Consider the following 12097-nt stretch of genomic DNA (forward strand, 5'->3'; position numbering starts at 1 on the left):
ACCTTTCCCCACCATACTTCTCCCCTTGTTTTAAACAACAGTAATTAACATTTATTGTTTGACTGCCAGGAATTGATCTAGGTGCCAGGAATCAAATAGAAAAACATGCTTACAATCTAATTTGGATCTCAAACTCTTGTATTAGGAAGATGTTAATTTATGATGTTATACTCTCATTATATGAATGAGGATAACATAGAAGAACTTTCCACATGTAACTTAAGTTGGTTGAATTATAATAACTACTGTCTGAGTGAATGCTATAAGTTAAAAATGCATTTAGTTATTTAAAAAATATTTCTGTGTAACAGCTGATTAAAAAAGTAAATTAGATATCATCAAATATGTTGACAAAAATTTATGACACACATATGTAACATGATGTATGATTTGCCTACCTAATTTCCTAAAGGAAAGGAAAGTGAAGTTGCTCAGTCGTGTCTGACTCTTTGCAACCCCATGGACTGTAGCCTACCAGGCTCCTTCATCCATGGAATTTTCCAGGCAAGAGTACTGGAGTGGGCTGCCATTTCCTTCTCCAGGGGATCTTCCTGACCCAGGGATCGAACCCAGGTCTCCTGCATTGCAGGCAGATGCTTTACCATCTGAGCCACCAGGGAATCCCTCAAAGCATAACCTAATTTCCTAATTAGGTTATAAATTGTTATTCTTGAAATTTATTATTTGACCATCATTCAAGAAACATACTTCCTATAGTCCTTTTCTTTGGCAGCTCATCAAATCATTTAGTTTCAGTTTATATTTCATTAATATATCTCTAGAGAATGCCTCTAACAGAGGTATATTTTTTTTCCTTCAGAGAAGGAGCTTTTTTTTTTTTTTTTTTTTAAGGTTCTGCCTACTGTACTCACAGATTTCTCTAGAGAGATTTGTAGATTAAATATCAGACCATGATCATGTGTAGGAGGTGAGTTCTTAGAATGACTTGGGTTTGGAGGAGGAGGAGTATAGAGCTTCACTTCCTTCAAGGTTGTTTTTTTCAATAAAAACAGTTATTTTAGGTAGTCAGTTGTTCTCACTTGCAACTTCGTGTTTGATCTCTCTGCCATACTAGTGCTTTTAAAATATATTAGATCTCTACTCAGCTTGTGTTTTTATATTATTCAGTTTTTCCTGTTGGAAAAAAGCGTTTTGCTGTTCTCACAGATTACTGACTATATTTTAAATCTTATTACCTATTAGGCAAGATCATTTTGATGGGCAAGTTTACATTGTAGTATGCCTCTAATTTATATCTTCATTGTCTTACTGGAAGAGAATGGTGTTTTCTCTGGCATCCTGAAGAAGACTTTCAAGAGGCAGAGATGTTGAGAGAGATTCAGATAGTTTCATTCACCCTCAGGTAATCTGTGTCAGTGGTCCCCAAGACCATTCCCCAAATTTGATTCACTAAATAGGCTCATGGGTGAGCCTCACACACTCAGCATATGGGTGTACTCATGGCTATGATTTATCCTAGTGAAAGAATATAAAGCAAAATTGGCAAAGAGGAAGGCACTCAAGGTGAAATCTGGAGGAAACCAGTCATAAGTTTCTACAAGTCCTCCCAGGGGGGTTGCACAGGATGCAATTAATTCTGCCAGCAGTGAGCCATAAAACATGTGTGAAATATCCACCAGGAACATTCACCTGAGCCTAGGACTCCAGTGTTTTATGCTGGGCCAGTCCTACTGGCACATAGTGCTCATGTGACTGTGGTCACTGAAATTCTAGACTCACAGAAGAAAAGCAGATCTTCAGCATAAACCATATTGTTTTTACAATCAGTTTAGGTATTGTGAGCTCTTGTTATCATTCAGGGAAATTTTCCTAATCAATTTCTCAGATGCCAACCATATAATAAAGCCTTTTTAAGGACAGCAGTCATAACCTCCTATGTTAACTCTTTTCTGCACATAAATTAAAAAGTAAGAAAATAATTTTTTAAGTGAGGATTTTCTTATCTGTGCTTATGAGAATGTATGCTTATAGAAAAGCTATATTCCAGGTTCTGCTCTAAATACAAATTATTTTTCTGGAGATTTTTGAGAAAGGTGGGATTAATGTACTCTAGTCAATTTAGTGAAACATAGCAAAACTAGAATGCTTTATACTGAAGGAGGTTATAATCAACATTGCTGTGTCATCTACTTGTCATGAAGTATGGGGACCCTAAGAGCAGTGCAATGAATATTAGTAATTGAATTAGTGATTGAACATCAGAGCCTAGGGTGACTGAATGAATCCTGGGGTATTTAGCTGCAGTTGAGTGCAATTAGGTTCTGGACTAGTCCGTCTAACCTCCTTACTCTCCTTCATAAGCTGGACAATAAATTGAAAAAAAAACAAAGTTTTGTGATTACTTTTAGAAGGATGCTTGGGGTAAAGGTAAGAGGCAGTTACCTGATAGGTAGATCTCATGAATGGAGGGCATAGAAGGAATGGTTGAGCCTAGAATGTAATGCAAGATGGTTTTATACTGTGGGGTACCCCTTTACTGCCCAAACTACTACCAGCTAGGGCCTAGTTTACTCTTCTCCCCCTGTATCTGTTATTTGCCAATGTAACTAACTGATTTTACCATGATAATATGAGCTTACAAACTTGCATTACAAACCCACAAGCCAAAAAAAAAAAGATAAAAGTAAAAAACAAATTATCTTGAGATAATCAGTGTGAACATATCTGGTGGACAAAGAATTTAAAACAAAACCAGTGAATATTCACAGAGAGATAAGGGAAAACATGAAAAATATGAAACAGGAAGTTTCAAAGAAGAACCAATTGGAGATATTGGATGTTGTTGCTGTTTAGTCACCAAGTTATGCCTGACTCTTTGCAAACCCCATGGACTGCAGCATGCCAGGCCTCCCTGTCCTTCATGGATCACTCCTCACCCTTCATGGATCACAAAGGGGCTTGCATAACTCAGTTGAAGCTATAAGCCATGCCATGTAGGGCCACCCAAGACGGACAAGTCATAGTGGAGAGTTCTGACAAAACATGGTCCACTGGAGGAGGAATGGAAAACCACTCCAATATTCTTGCTTTGAGAACCCCATTAACTGTATGAAAAGGCAGAAAGAGATACTGGATAGGAATTTATTATTTTCAAGTAAATATCTCAATGGATAGACTTGATAATGAACAGCAGAATGAATATAAACCTCTCCCCCCCACCCCAAAATGGTGAACTGGATGATCAAGTTAAAGAAGAGTCTAGCAAAGCACTGGAAAAAGACAATAAAATGAAACATAAAAAAATTAAGAGCTAAGGTGGGATAGAAGAGGAAATGCTGGTATCAATTTTATTGTAGTGACTGTAAAATAAATGGAGGAAAGTTAGTACTTAGAAAAATAACTGTTGAAAAATTTCCGGAATGAAAGATGTAAAACCTTTGTTTGAAAGGGTTCAAATAACAGAATAGATGAAAGAAATGCTATACCTAGTCATATTAAGTTTACATTCTAGAGCACTTAGTGCAAAAAACAAATGTTAGAAATTTCCAGAGGATAAATGCAGGTCAACTACCAAGTCATAAGAGTGGGACTAAATTTCCTGAGTAGCAGCATTTTTAAGACAATAATAAAGTAGCATTTTAAAAGTATTGGAGAAAATTAACATCAAGCTCAGTATATTTTACTGTTGACTAAATAAGCAATGACCCACAAGAGCATATTTTAACCACTCAAAGCTAAAACTCTAGTTTAGATCACTTCGTCTTGAAGTGCAGGTCCAAGAAGAGTTTGTTATCCATTGGATGAGACAAAAAGTTGTGCGGGAATGTAAATGAATACATTGCTTCTTCTTCTTTTTTTTTTTTTTTGAATAAAATCTTGTTAGACAAAAAGAGAAAAGGAAGCTGTGCTAAACTGTATGCTTAGTAATGCAGATGATTTACACTCTGGCACAAATTTCCTTTTTAAAAATATCAAAACTGGTATCAAACAGTTTGTTGACTAGTGCTAGTTCAGGGACCATATTTTGAGTAGCCTGCTTGCAGATGATATTATGGGGTGGGTGTGGAGTGGAAGTACACAAGACCATTGGAAAATGAATAGGAGCTTGGATATTTGTCTTGGCTTTGTGGTAGAGAGAAGTTCCAGATGTTGATAAACTTTAAAACTTTATAGAAAAAATAAACATAAATATGAATCTTGTTAAGTTGGGTTATCTACTATAGGAATAAAAATAGGATGTAGATTTTTCAAAATAGACTAAGAAAATTGAATTCTTCTAATGGAAGTATTAGAAAAAGATAAATAAAATTTAAAGGTATAGTAAATAGATAACTGGTAATAAGATGGCTGAAATAAGATCTAGTATCACAGCAACATAATAAATGTAAATAGTTTAAACTAGTTCATAAAGGATGCTCATATTGGTAAACAACAACAACAAAATGCAATAAAAATGCAAAGTTCAAATTTATTAGATAATTCTGTATGTTGTCCTTGAGACAAAGATTAAAATAAAATACATAGCATTTTAACTTCTTTTAAATTATTGGAAGCAACAGATGGGGTGGGGCCAAGTCAGGAGGCAGCTAAGGTGATTAATATCTTGAATATGAGGAACTTAGGTTTATCAACAAAGAATATAGTTAACTCAAGTAGAAAGAGAAAAGGAGGCAAAGCATATAAACTGTCAGTTTTCAGTTCAGTCATTCAGTAGTGTCTGACTCTTTGTGACCCCATGGACTGTAGCACACCAGGCCTCCCTGTCCGTCACCAACCCCCGGAGTTTACTCAAACTCATGTCCATTGAGTCGGTGATGCCATCCAACCATCTCATCCTTGGTCATCCCCTTCTCCTCCCACCTTCAATCTTTCCCAGCATCAGGGTCTTTTCAAATGAGTCAGTTCTTTGCATCAGGTGGCCAAAGTATTGGAGTTTTAGCTTCAGCATCAGTCCTTCCAATGAATATTTAGAACTGATTTCCTTTAGGATGGACTGGTTGGAGCTCCTTGCAGTCCAAGGGACTCTCGAGAGTCTTCTCCAACATCACATTTCAAAAGCATCAATTCTTTGGTGCTCAGCTTTCTTTATAGTCAAACTCTCACATCCATACATGACTACTGGAAAAGCCATAGCCTTGACTAGATGGACCTTTGTTGGCAAAGCAATATCTCTGCTTTTTAATATGCTGTCTAGGTTGGTCATAACTTTCCTTCCAAGGAGCAAGCATCTTTTAATTTCATGGCTTATATCACCATCCGCAGTGATTTTGGAGCCCAGAAAAATAAAGTCAGCCCCTGTTTCCACTGTTTCCCCATCTATTTGCCATGAAGTGATGGGACTGGATGCCATGATCTTAGTTTTCTGAATGTTGAGCTTTAAGCCAACTTTTTCACTCTCTTCTTTCACTTTCATCAAGAGGCTCTTTAGTTCTTCTTCACTTTCTGCCATAAGGGTGGTGTCATCTGCATATCTGAGGTTATTGATATTTCTCCTGGAAATCTTGATTTCAGCTTATACTTCCTCCAGCCCAGCGTTTCTCATGAAGTACTCTGCATATAAGTTAAATAAGCAGGGTGACAAAATACAGCCTTGACGTACTCCTTTTCCTATTTGGAGCCAGTCTGTTGTTCCATATCCAGTTCTAACTGTTGCTTCCTGACCTGCATACAGGTTTCTCAAGAGGAGGTCAGGTGGTCTGGTATTCCTGTCTCTTTCAGAATTTTCCACAGTTTATTGAGATCCACACAGTCAAAGGCTTTGGCATAGTCAATAAAGCAGAAATAGGTATTTTTCTGGAACGCTCTTGCTTTTTCAATGATCCAGCGGATGTTGGCCATTTGATCTCTTGTTCCTCTGCCATTTCTAAAACCAGATTGAACACCTGGAAGTTCACGGTTCACATATTGCTGAAGCCTGGCTTGAAGAATTTTGAGCATTACTTTACTAGCGAGTGAGATGAGTGCAATTGTGCAGTAGTTTGAGCATTCTTTGGGATTGCCTTTCCTTGGGATTGGAATGAAAACTGACCTTTTCCAGTCCTGTGGCCACAGCTGAGTTTTCCAAATTTGCTGGCATATTGAGTGCAGCACTTTCACAGCATCATCTTTTAGAATATGAAATAGTTCAACTGGAATTCCATCACCTCCACTAGCTTTGTTCGTAGTGATGCTTCCTAAGGCCCACCTGACTTCACATTCCAGGATGTCTGGCTCTAGGTGAGTGTGAGTGATCATATCTTCGTGATTATCTGGCTTGTGAGGATCTTTTTTGTACAGTTTTTCTGTGTATTCTTGCCACCTCTTCTTATTATCTTCTGCTTCTGTTAGGTCCTTACCATTTCTGTCCTTTATTGAGCCCATCTTTGCATGAAATGTTCCCTTGGTATCTCTGATTTTCTTGAAGAGATCTCTAGTCTTTCCCATTCTATTGTTTTTCCTCTACTTCTTTTCATTGATTGCTGAGGAAGGCTTTCTCATTTCTCCTTGCTATTCTTTGGAACTCTGCATTCAAATGGGTATATATTGCCTTTTCTCCTTTGCTTTTCACTTCTCTTCTTTTCACAGCTATTTGTAAGGCCTCCTCAGACAGCCATTTTGCTGTTTGCATTTCTTTTTCTTGGGGATGATCTTGCTCCCTGTCTCCTGTACAATGTCATGAACCTCTGTCCATAGTTCATCAGGTGCTCTGTCTATCAGATCTAGTACCTTAAATCTATTTCTCACTTCCACTGTATCATAAGGGATTTGATTTAGGCCATACCTGAATGGTCTAGTGGTTTTCCCCACTTTCTTCAATTTAAGTCTGAATTTGGCAATAAGGAGTTCATGCTCTGAGCCACAGTCCAATCCTGGTCTTGTTTTTGCTGACTGTATAGAGCTTCTCTACCTTTGGCTGCAAAGGATATGATTATATCTGATTTTGGTGTTGACCATCTGGTGATGTCCATGCGTAGAGTCTTCTCCTGTGTTGTTGGAAGAGGGTGTTTGCTATGACCAGTGTGTTCCCTTGGCAGAACTCAGTTTGCCTTTGCCCTGTTTCATTCTGTACTCCAAGGCCAAATTTGCCTATTACTCCAGGTGTGTCTTGACTTCCTACTTTTGCATTCCAGTCCCCTATAGTGAAGAGGACATCTTTTTTGGGAGTTAGTTCTAGCAGGTCTTGTAGGTCTTCATAGAGCCATTAAACTTCAGCTTTTTCAGCATTACTGGTCGGGGTATAGACTTGGATTACCATGATATTGAATGGTTTGCCTTGGAAACAAACAGAAATCATTCTGTCATTTTGAGATTGCATCCAATTACTGCATTTTGTACTCTTTTGTTGACTATGATGGCTACTCCATTTCTTCTAAGGGATTCCTGCCCACAGTAGTAGATATAATGGTCATCTGAGTTAAATTCACCCGTGCCAGTCCATCTTAGTTCACTGATTCCTAGAATGTCGATGTTCACTCTTGCCATCTCCTATTTGACCACTTCCAATTTGCCTTGATTCATGGACCTAACATTCCAGGTTCCTATGCAATATTGCTCTTTACAGCATAGTAAAGAAGATATCACTCTTATGGGCTTCCCTGATAGCTCAGTTGGTAAGGAATCCACCTGCAATGCAGGAGACCCCTGGTTCAATTCCTTGGTTGGGAAGATCTGCTGGAGAAGGGACAGGCTACCCACTCCAGCACTCTTGGGTTTCCTTTGTGGCTCAGCTGGTAAAGAATCTGTCCACAATGCAGGAGACCTGGGTTCGATTCCTGGGTTGGGAAGATCCCCTGGAGAAGGGAAAGGCTACCGATTTCAGTATTCTGGTATGGAGAATTCCATGGGCTGAGAAGTCCATGGGGTGGCAAAGACCAAGTGACTTTCACTTCACTTATTACTTTTATAATGATAACCATTAAAAATATGTTTTGCTCCCTCTTCCGTTTTTTGTTACTTTTTATAGAAAGTATATTTTATATTATGTATCTCTTTGACTTGTAGAAGCATTATTTCAAAAGACCTCTTAAAATCATTGTGTTTAATCCCATTTAATAGAGATATAAACTGGGTACATAAAGCATAATGGAGTTACCTAAATATTTGTACTTGAATAAAGGGACAATCTTTTGGAAGAATAATAACAATGGAGTAAGAGACTACATATGATTTTTTAAAAGATGTCTTTCAACATATCACTTCCCTCAAATGAGTTTCAATCTGTGTATTGAGTCTTATTCTCAATAACACTGATATCCCAGGGGTCAAGGAGTTGATATTTGCTTCCAAATGCATCCAAGTTAAAATTTAAGTAAACTGTTGTTGTTCAGTCACCAAATTACCAGGTGACATTTTTCTGGAAAAGCTTAACTTTTTTATCAGTGGTAATACATACATGCTAAGTCACTTCAGTCGTGTCCGACACTGTGCTCCTCTAAGGACTGCAACCCGCCAGGCTCCTCTGTCCGTGGGATTCCCCAGGCAAGAATACTGGAGTGGGTTGCTATGCCCTCCTCCAGGGGATCTTCCTCACCCAGGGATCTAACCTGTGTCTCTCATGTGTCCTGTATTGGCAGGCGGGTTCTTTACCACTAGCTCCACCTGGGAAGCCCAGCGATAGTAATAGCTTCTCTTTTTTTCTTGATCCTCTCACATCAGCAAAACAAATTTCATCAGTCATAAAATACATTATTAAAAGACAGATTAATATGGACAAAGGTAAAAGCAGCCTACCCTTCACACCTCTGCCCGCCTCTCTTCTCTCAAGAGTATCAATATCCTCCACGATGTTCTAATGGTCAGGGTTTCCTCCCTCTGAATGGAGGTGTCTTAGGATAGATATTGTGATGATCATTTACTTCAGAAGATGGAAGCATGGCTGCTATGTTCCTACTGCCGTTGTTTCTGAGATTCTTGTTTTGAGAAATCAGGGTTTAGTTCATTCCTGATTCATTCAAGATTGGTGCATCACCAGCAGGAACTCAGTCATAACTGGCTTAGGGCAAATTTGTTAGAACCAGGGCACCACTTCTTATAGGTTTGATTGCTTTATCATATTCAGCTAAGTAAAATGTAGACACACTAAACCAAAAAGTTCTTATCTACTTCCTTTTTTGAATACAGAGTGTTCAACATCTAAACAGTCTCATAATCTTTTTTCCACCCTAAAGGTGAGATGATCATAAAATCTCTAGAAAATTCCCCTAGACATACTTTCAAATCATATTAAACTACTTCAAAATTATTGGCAGCATATTAAATAAGATGAATTAAAGCATACATGAAAGAAAAGTCACTAGTAGGAAAATAATCACAGAAACATGATTTAGACAGATGTTAATATAGCATAAATGATTTCAAGGAAAAATAATGTAGGACGTATGACTTAAAATTCTTAAATTTGATGTATGGAATATCTGAGCTTTTATGTTTCATGTATTTCTACAAGTGACCAAAATAAAAAAAAATTTTAATAGAACAGATTGCAGAAAGTTGTGATAAAATGAAGCAATTTCCACATGCAAGGGTTCTTCAGCTTCAGGTATCTGTTTATATTTTTGCTGCTGCCCACAAGTTAAATTAAAGCAAAAAAAAAAAAAAAAAAACCCACGTTTTTGAATTAAGAACTTTAGCCTTTCTCTCTCTTTTTCTGATACAATGCAGTGGAGATTGGTGGAATGGCCAAGTTAGAAAATATTTTAAAGGAGGAACCAAAAAGACTTGCTGATGGATTGTGAGAGATAAGGAAAAGTTAATAATCAAAGGATTGGGACTTCTGTATCAGGTAATGGCAGACAGAAATTTAGACTGTCCTTGCCACTGAAGACAAGTAGAAAAGCCAGAAGTAATAACATCTGTTGGAAGGCATCAGAGAACTCACAAGGTGATGAAGAATTACCTGGTCAAGATCCCAAAAAGAAAGAAATACAGATTGTTGAGGCTAACACTCCCAACTACTTTTACCTTGGTGATGTTTGTTGATCTTGAAGAGCTGGCTGAAAAGTTAAGTAGTATTGTGATGCTTTCTTGGGGAAGGAGAGGTAGGGAGACAGGAGAAAATAAAACCATTCCTCACATAGATTGCAACCCAGCTTTCAGGCACCTGGTGGACTAGAGAATCTGTCCTTAACATTGGGTTAAGATGATGCCAGATTGCTAATGTTCAGATTCTTGGGAGAAGTAAATGAGAATCTACTCTAGAGAAAGGTAAAATTGTACAGGGTCTCAAATTATTTCTACAGTTTGGGAAACAAAACTCAGTGGTTGGCACATGAGGAAACCCAACATCACAGAAAGAAATAATAGAAGCAATAGATAATAGAGATATACTCATAGCCACCCTGGGGCTTCCCAGGTGGCTCAGTGATTAAAGAATCTGCCTGCAATGAAGGAAAAGCAAGAGATGAGGGTTAGAGGGTCCTTCCCTGGGTTGGGAAAATCTGGAGTAGGAAATGGTAACCCACTCTTGTACTCTTGCCTGGAGAATAACATGGACAGAGGAGCCTGGCGAGTTACAGTCCACAGAGTCACAAAGAGTGGACATGACTGAGCACACACTCATATAGCCACTCTAACATTGGCATTCTCAGATACTTTATTCTTTTCAGGCTCAAAGAGACAAAAGACAAAATCAAAAGTTTGGTGGAAAACTAGAAATTTTAAAAAATGACAGCAGATTTGAAGAAAAAGAATCCAATAGACATTTCAGAACATGAAGTAAAAGTGCAGTAACCAAAAACTAAGCAGCAGAACTGAAGTCTGAACCCAGGAAATTCAATTTTAGGGACAAGAATCTTAGCAACTACTCTCAAAATTAGGAGAAAAAGTTGTTAACATTCTTAAATGTACAAATTTAACGAAAGTTTAACTAACTTAAACTACTTTCTGATTAATCATTGAAAACATATCATTTTATAAAAGACAATATGGTCAAATATGTGGTTTCAGAATACAAATTTTAAGCCACTGATATAATAAACTATGATCAACAGAACATTAGTTATTTCCTTAGAAATGTTTCATTGAAAATTGAATGAAATTGTAGACAGTTACCAGCTTCTATGATTGATACACCTTTCATATTTTATATTGTTCAGCTTCCCTGGTGGCTCAGATGGTAAAGCACCTGCCTGCAATGCGGGAGACCCGGGTTCAATCCCTGGGTAGGGAAGATCCCCTGGAGAAGGAAGTGGCAACCCACTCCAGTACTCTTGCCTGGAAAATTCCATGGACTGTGGAGGCTGGTAGGCTATAGTCCATGGGGTCGCAAAGAGTCGGATATGACTGAGTAACTTCACTTTCACTTTTACCAGAAAGTTGCCCTGAAATGATTTATTAATTTAATACTATCTAGAACATTTAAGGTGATCCCATTTGGCTCAGTCTAGAGATGTTATTTTTTAAAGTTCCTGATTCTTCTCAGAACTTGTAGACCCTTTGATCTACTTCACTGTATATGTTGTTTATTCAACAAATTAACAGAGACAAATAATAACATTTGTAATATCTTCCAATAAATAATAATTTCAAAGGCCCGCTTCAAGCAACAACTGACCAAGTCTTTAATTTGTCTTCATTTTTCTTTTCTGGGGCTTCCCTGTTGGCTCAGATGGTAAAGAATCTGCCTGCAACATGGGAAACCTGTGTTTGATCCCTGGGTTGGGAAGATCCCCTGGAGAAGGGGATGGCTACCCACTCAAGTATTCGTGCCTGGAGAATTCTATGGACAGAAGAGCCTGGTGGGCTACAGTCCATGGATTACAAAGAGTCGGACAAGACTGAGTGACTAACACTTTCACTTTTCCTTTTCTAGGAGTCAATTTTAAATTCTTCTGCCTAGAATTTCAAATAGCTCTGCACCAGAAACATTGTGTTCCCCCCTGAAGATCCACTCTCTTCACTTTTTGGTCCTTTGGCCCTGCCAGAGACCACATCCATGGGGTCCATTATTTTTTTACTTCCCCTCAAGCCCCACCAGTGTGGAGGCCAACAGATCTGTCGGAGCCAGAGAATTAGATGAGGAAATCTGTCTTCTTAATCTCTGTCTTCCTGGTCCTATCTGACCAGCTGCCACCTCCAACCAAAGGTCCAGCTTCAGGCATCAGGGGCTCTCAGATCTGACCGGTAAAATACACCTGTGTAAGAGACTGATTATGCCAAC

The 12097-nt window shown here is 38.2% G+C and overlaps 1 non-coding gene across 1 annotated transcript; it reads left to right on the top strand.

Moving 5' to 3' along the window:
- The first annotated feature begins 11035 nt into the window (after positions 1-11035).
- Positions 11036-11107, top strand: TRNAC-GCA (transfer RNA cysteine (anticodon GCA)). Its single transcript has one exon. It is a non-coding gene; the product is annotated as a tRNA-Cys (tRNA).
- Positions 11108-12097: the final 990 nt, after the last annotated feature.

This window comes from Dama dama, chromosome 19 (assembly GCF_033118175.1).
Source record: "Dama dama isolate Ldn47 chromosome 19, ASM3311817v1, whole genome shotgun sequence".
Taxonomy (NCBI): Eukaryota; Metazoa; Chordata; class Mammalia; order Artiodactyla; family Cervidae; genus Dama; species Dama dama.